This window comes from Daucus carota, chromosome 1 (assembly GCF_001625215.2).
Source record: "Daucus carota subsp. sativus chromosome 1, DH1 v3.0, whole genome shotgun sequence".
NCBI classification, from domain to species: domain Eukaryota; kingdom Viridiplantae; phylum Streptophyta; class Magnoliopsida; order Apiales; family Apiaceae; genus Daucus; species Daucus carota.
The window spans coordinates 44,231,453-44,239,197 of NC_030381.2; positions in this window are offsets into that span (position 1 = coordinate 44,231,453).

Consider the following 7,745-nt stretch of genomic DNA (forward strand, 5'->3'; position numbering starts at 1 on the left):
AAAAGGTTGATTAAATAGAACCTTTGCAGCTATACGCCCCTCTTTGTCATAGCCAAACAGTACCTCACTCGAAGTCATTAAAAAAAAACATACCATACGAGAGAAAAAAGAATATGAGCAGTCTAGTACAGATATCCTCTTCCGTTTTTATCATAATTTACGTTATGTTTTTTTAAGCACAACTCATTGGTCTGTAAGAAGTTTTGAGAAAAGGAGAATCGCGGCGGGCATAAGACCATATGATTAGTTTATTATGTTTATTCATATGGTTAAATTAAAACATACTCTAGTATTTTAAGAAGAATATAATATTACAACCCAAATGTCGCTGCATAATTATATATTGTCGTTAAGATCTGATAGTACCAAATTGCTTTTCAAGTTGATCATATAATTCGTTTGGCAGCTAAAGTATTATAAGTATAGTCAATTGATTTTTGAGGATCAGAACTACATTAGTTTGAATACAATAAATCGCTAAGAATTCTCAGTTGAGCTTGTTTCCGGGAACGTATCTCCGAGAAGAGAAATATAAAATACATTTGATTTTACTCTCAAGGTGCAAATGATATGACATTGACTTGCACCTTTAATTATTTTTCACACGGTTTTGATCAATACCAAAGACTCAAACTTAGAAGAGAAGTTGAGAATCTCTTATATTTTCTCGTATCCACATTATGCATATCATTGGAGACGAAGATCTTTTGTTCGGCACTAGCGTAGATGACAGACAATTTATTTTAAGTAAATTATTAGATCCATACTAAAATATTTAAAAACTCTTGTTCAGTTGTTCCTATGACTATAGTCTATACTTTCTCTCAACTTTTGTAATTTGTATCTGCTTCACATTGCTCGTATTGATTCGTGTAAATTGCACATAATGTGACTGATTAACGAAGCTGGATTTGTTTAAGTCCGATTAAAAAAATATTATATATTATGATTTCAGTTAAAATTATATTATTATATATTTCAATATCCTTTGAAGAAAAAGATGAATCCTAATTCATGCTAGATCTCGACTTCTCCTTTAAGACTTGGATCGGGAAATAAAAATATTTCAACTCAAAAATGAGTCGGGTTTGGAGAATAATCTTGAATTCACACGTACGGGATAGAAATGATCCCAATATATACCTATCCCTCGTATCATTCCAAAATTCAAACGATCTACTTAGACGCGACATATAGGATTTGTTTGTTTTTAAAAAGGAGATCTTGCTTCTCTATTTCTGACTTCTAATTTTCTTAACTCGTTTGTAAAAATAAGTATCAACTTCTCATTTCTATTTTATTTCTTTATACTAATTAAAAAATCATTTTTTTTAAATTTGTCCAAACAGTCCATATTAATTAACTTCGTTTGCTACTAAACGAGGCCTTTGACTATTTAGCAGAACTCGATAGGAATGTTTAAGATACTATCTAGCACCACTAGGCACTAGCACTAACATGTTTGAATGGACTGATAAGGATTTACCATGCGAAAGTGATCGTCGTTGGTAAGTCAAATCAAATGGGTAATACGTGTAGTTCATCTGTCGATGACTTTCTGGTTCTATTTCTATGTATGTATAAGAAGAGTCCTCTGTGATGGATTTACGGTTTTTCTACGATGTACCGTGGATACATGCTAAACGTGAAAATTTTTGTGTTTACATCATTTTTATTGGCTTCATTTTAATTGAACTTCATTTCTTCTTTTTGTTATTTTGTATAAATATATAAGGAAATCGCGTTTGATTTCAAATAATGAATATAATTTACCTCTTCTCACTTCTCCATTTGTTAGATCTGATTATTTGCTCGGTTGGAGGAGTTGGAACTTGGAACTCCTTTTTTGTGTGCTTCGGTTCAATTACTGTAATTATACATGTTAAATAATGCTATTATATGTGATTAACGTCCGAAACTATAAAATCTCAAGAACAAACAAGAAACTCAAAAGCCCTACTCCAAGATAAGCTAATGCATATGCTTATCTCATGCTTACGCAAATACACTTTTTTGGTAAATAATTAATTTATTTTCAAAATATAAATATATAGCAAGAGATAAAGTGAAGAAGATAGTGGGAATATACAGGAGAAGAAAAGGGAGAGCATGATGATTAAGCAGATGAATAAAGAAAACGAAGAACTGAAGTTGGTAAATAAAATAAACATTCTGGGAAAGAAACGAAGAGGTTGGTAGATAATGTTATTTAGGAAAATTGACGCAGGGGATGATTAGTGCACTATTTTAATGCCTTTTTCAGGAACTTTAAACGAATTTTCAAGGCGTTGAGGCAAAAAGGTGATGGTGTTCGTTGAGTATGGCTTCTTCACTGGGGCGGTTTGTCGATTCACGTACTCAGCTCTACTCACTTGGATAGTCTTATTGGCCCATTTGGCTTTTGGGTCCCCTATGTACTTTCTAAAATAAAAACGGCAGCCCACGAGATTATATTTTCTGCTCTGCGAAAAAGTTTAGAAGTGATTATTAGAACGGGTAATCGTGCAGTGTGTAAATCTTTTGCGGCCTTGTAGATTTTGGGTTTCATTAAAATTTCATAAGTCTCGTGTTGAAATTCATATGACCTCTTTGGGAACCAGGATTTCATATGAAATTTTGGATTTCAGATAACTTGTTTGGGAAGTTAGATTCGGATTTCATATGAGATCCAGATATTCAAATATCAGAATAAATTTGAAAATTTGAAATGACAACTTAAATCCTATCATTAGAAATGATAGGTATGTTTTCAAACGATTTCTAATTGGATTTAATTTCTTGATTAATATTTCTTGAAAGTGGTTACTCAATAGCCTACAATTGTTGAAATAGTTATGGAACTAATGTTTTTGTTATGTTTAGCCTCCAATTATTTATCAAAATTCAAAAACAACTTGATTAATCTTGAAAACGGTTACTCAATGGCATGATTTTAGAAAACCACACTCCTGTACTTGTGAAAACTACACGTATACGGAAGCCAAATTACCAAAACCTATATTACTTGAACTGAGCTTTTCTGGTTGAAACATTTCACTCCAAAGTATAGTAAATTAGTAGTCAATCCTACAATGACTACCTTTACGAGAGAATTCAAAAGAAAAATAACCACAGATTTGATTTAACAATTAAACACTAAAATATGTTAGCCACTTATAGCGCGCGGACACACACCCAAGTCGGCAGGTGGTACTAGTGACTCGTACAATTCGAGTTTTGCTGGCAAATGTTAGTCACATATACTTCAGCATTAATTTGAGAAAATCCTAAGTGGGAAATAATTGGACATAACTTAAGTACATTTGCAGAGCTTAGGCGTTGCCACGACGAGTTCTTATTATTTGGAAGACATAGCTAGCACAACCAGTGTGAAATTTGCACAGCCCCACAAGATATGAAGAAGTTGAATTCCAGCATGGGCACTTTGTACATAGACATATTTTACATTCCTGCTTATCATTCGCAAATAAGTAATTATTTGCCAAAATGCAACCTATATAGCCTTACAACACTCATTAACTCCGCATATTAGATATTATGTGCTCTGGGGCCGTGACCAAACCCGCACGGATATGTTTTGGGGTGAAGTTGTTTGATTGTTTATATTTAAAATAAATCTTGTTTATCATTTCGATATGGAATCTGAGTTGACAAATGACACCCGATCAACATATACAAATATATTTATGTATGTCCCTGTCAGTTTGAGTTTCGGTGTATCATGATTGTAGTTGTGGAACCAATGGTAATCGAGACATTTGATTCCTCTGCTTTGTGGTGCGATGGCCCCTCGAGTTTAAGATTTGAATAACAAAATCTTACCTTATCTTCTGCAACCACACTACCAACTTTCTTCTACATTCTTCTCTAGTTGAGCTAAGCTGAGCTGCAAAGGTGCGTCATTGTGGCCTTCGTTTCATCATTCAACAATGGGCTGCCATTTTCTTCTTTACATTTTTTGGTAATCATTTTTTTTCGGTCTGGTCGGGACTCGTGTTGAATTGCCGAAGAAAGAAATGTGAAAGAATTTTCGTTGAATCGAAAAAAATAATAATATATAATATAATCTTGTGTGTATATTTAAGTCGATTCTGAAATAAAACCAGAATAATATAATCTTTTTGTCACTAGGAATACACGTGAATATTTAAGCCTGGGCGGTAAACATGTAAAAGTTTCCTTACGAAAGAAAAATGTAAGAATTTGGTGGGGTTTTGCAGTTGATTATACTTTTTGGATTATTTAAATTAAATTAAAGATATTAAGATTCTAATTTCATCAACAATATTAAATAAATTATTAATTTAAATATATATAAAGAATTATTGACTGTTAAAATACATCCTTAACATATTTGTAATGCTATAACTTTTAAACTATAAGTAGTCATTCTCAAAAGAGAATTTACTAGAGGTCGGCTTAAATAAGAATGAAAAATCGACCAGTTTTTTTATATTCCGGGAGTCTTGGTGGGTTATATATGTAGGGAGATTTTTATCCAGAAATAAAATTTTAAAAATAAATTATAAATTTGTCAGAAAAAAAATTATAAAAATATATTTAATAATTTTTTTAACAGATGTTTACAGAAATATATAAAATTAGTGTGACTACAGGTTTTTCTTTATCTTTGCCAATCAAGGAGACTCTAGATGGTTAGGCCGATATGTTGGGCTCGCCAATTTCAGCCTGGACTGAAAACAAGACACACAATACAATTTGGCCTAATTGAATTTTCCTTTCGAGGCTGGCATAGTTTGGATCAACTTTAAATATGAACTGCGGGCCTATAAAGTAGTGCGTTCTCCTAATTTCAGTTATATCCGTGGCTTGGCCCATAGGAAGTAAAACGCCAGCCTTTTGTGTTAGGCTCGGCTTGGTTTAATAAAGAGATGTTTTCTTTAGCAACAGTAATGGGCCTGTTCTTATCGAAAGCCCTTGATTTCTAAATTTAGGACTCACTGCAAGTCCAACCCTATACCAAGAGGTTACCTAAAAATATTATAAAATAATATGTATTAGTGATTTAGCACAAAATTTAGCACATGAGCTCCAATAGTACTCCCTATATCCATTCCCTGTTATTATAATAATATTAAATTTAAACACTTTGGGATGTTGTGAAAAGGGAATGATGTAGAGGAGAGAGGGAAATGAATATTTTAATGATAAAAATAGTTTAGAAGTGCCTAGCATATTCTAAAAATAGGGAAAGGGAGGCTTGTGCTAGTGATTTAGCATATCACTAGCATAATGTTGGAGTGCAATTTTATCTCATATTCCTTATTTTTGGATTTAAGATTTGATTTAGCACACCTATTGGACTTGCTCTAACCCACTCGCGAAACCTACCAAGCTGGACGAGGACGGGTTATTTGTTAACCCCGGGCAGGACGAGCTAGGTGTGTCTGAACCTCATCCCACTTTTTGAACCAAACGATCTAAGTCATGCATGAGGTCCAAAATTCCAAATTTAGGACAGATTACCCTAAATTCTTCTCGAACAGTGATAAAAAAATATCCAAATGTGGATCAGTGAATAGTACTGATCCAAATTTGGATCACCACTATTCACTGATCCAAATTTGGATCACCTGCTTTATTATAAAATAATGATTTTATTATTTCCATCCTTCATTTATCGGACTTAAAATTAATTAGTGATTATTAATATTTAATTAATAATTAATAAAATTAATGCTTTAGTAAAAACTTAGAATAACATGAAAGCAAATTTCATTGAAATTAAGAAAAAAGTGTACATTACATGCATAAAATATTGTCCGAGATAAACATAGAACATATTATTTTTGTTTCCTCCGAGATTATCAAAATATTGTCCATAGCCATTCATATCATTTTGAGGTCCTTGAACTTCATCTTCATTTCCTTGATTTTGAGATGGTTTGATCGATGTTAAAAGAATAATTAATTTAATTAATTAAATATAATATAAATAGTTAATAATAATTAAAATTAAATTTAAGATTATATAGTTTAATATAAAATTTATGTAATATAATATAAAAAAAAATTGGATCAGAATTTGGATAACATTGCTGAAATTGTTCAAAAATTTAGATCAGAATTTGGATCAGTTGGTGATCCAAATTTAAATTTTTGGATCACAACTGCTGGAGATGGCCTTACTCCTCCTCCTGGACCTCCACACACATATGGTCAAGTTAGAGATATATTAATCACTGCTAGTCTGCTACTAGTAGTAGATAATATGGAATGATATCACAAGTATCAAGGCATTTAAGAAAATCTAATTATGCTTAATTATAATATTATACTTAATTTGTAATATCGTGTGATATGAATTCGGATTATATATCAAGTTATCTTTTTTCTTATTTTATATTAAATTTTAAATTACTAAAGTATTATTTTAAAAATATAGACAATCAATACTGATAAGAATCAAAGATCCTGTTTGAGGATTAGCTGTTAGCGGATTAAATTAGATATTTTGACTAGCGGATTGAAATATATTTGTTGACTAGCGGATTGAAATAGATGATTCTCGTAAAACTGTTTGGTTAATAGCTGATTAATTAGCTTTTTCTGACACAAACCAAAGTCTCTAACTCAAAAAACTCTTCAAAGTAGTTTTTTCAAAATTAGCTTTTTGAGTCCAAACCTCTATTTCAATCCGCTAACCACCATACACTTATATTAGCGGATTCCAGTGGTCAAACCTCTAAAACACCTAAACCTCTAACTTTCAAACATGGTCAAAATAGATGTTTAATAACTAGAGAAAAAAAATTTCCAAATCGTTCTTTACACTTCTCTTTTTAAGATGTACTATCTGATTTTTCGTATTTCAAAAATATAATAAGATTTTATAAATATAATCAACCATCTTCATTATTTTTATCCACTATACTTACTTTGATACATTAAATATCCATCCGTCAAGGCACTATTCTTATTTTTAATTTTCTTAAATTTTCATGTCTAACCTAAATATAAATTTTTTGATGGCACGGAGGAGATATTACCCTGTTACAGTGCAGAAACATGAGCCCTGCTCCGTCTCAGTTACTGCATTATATTTCCTTATACTTGAAAATCTGATTTATTTAATTTTATATATTAACGAATAAATTAAAAAACAGCAAAGCAAATTGGCAAAGAGTACTCGAAAGATTCTCAAGACATGGCAACAAAACTGAAAGGAAACCACAATGCACACAAAATGCAAAAAGCTTACAAAATCCATGAATAAACAAGTACGATACACATTTGCAAGACTAGATATATGACCGTTGTGGGCCCATCTCTTTCTCTGAACAAGACCAGTGTTCCTGTCAAATGTTCTCAATATTATTACACCATCACCCTCTTACCCTATGCACTGTTGCACCACTCTGTGTCTCTCTGTGTATAGCTTAGCTGTTTATTTGCCTCTGTATTCACAATACTTACACAAAAGACAACAATGTTGTTTTATTATCATTAAATAAAGCCCGAGACAACGGCTACCAACAAAGTGCATTTCTTTGTTCTAACCAATATTCTCCAATCCACATAATGAATTCTTGAATTTTCTCAGCCGTTTGATCTATAGACCCTGTAGGATTAGTACACTGTTTTATATTTTTTATGTGATTTTTTTACTGTTGGAAAGTATTTATTTGCACCAGATTAAAACATTAATACTTCTCTCTAAACTATGATTAAGGTAGATTTAGCAAAGTAATAAACTATTGTACTTTTCTTCATGTTAAATACTT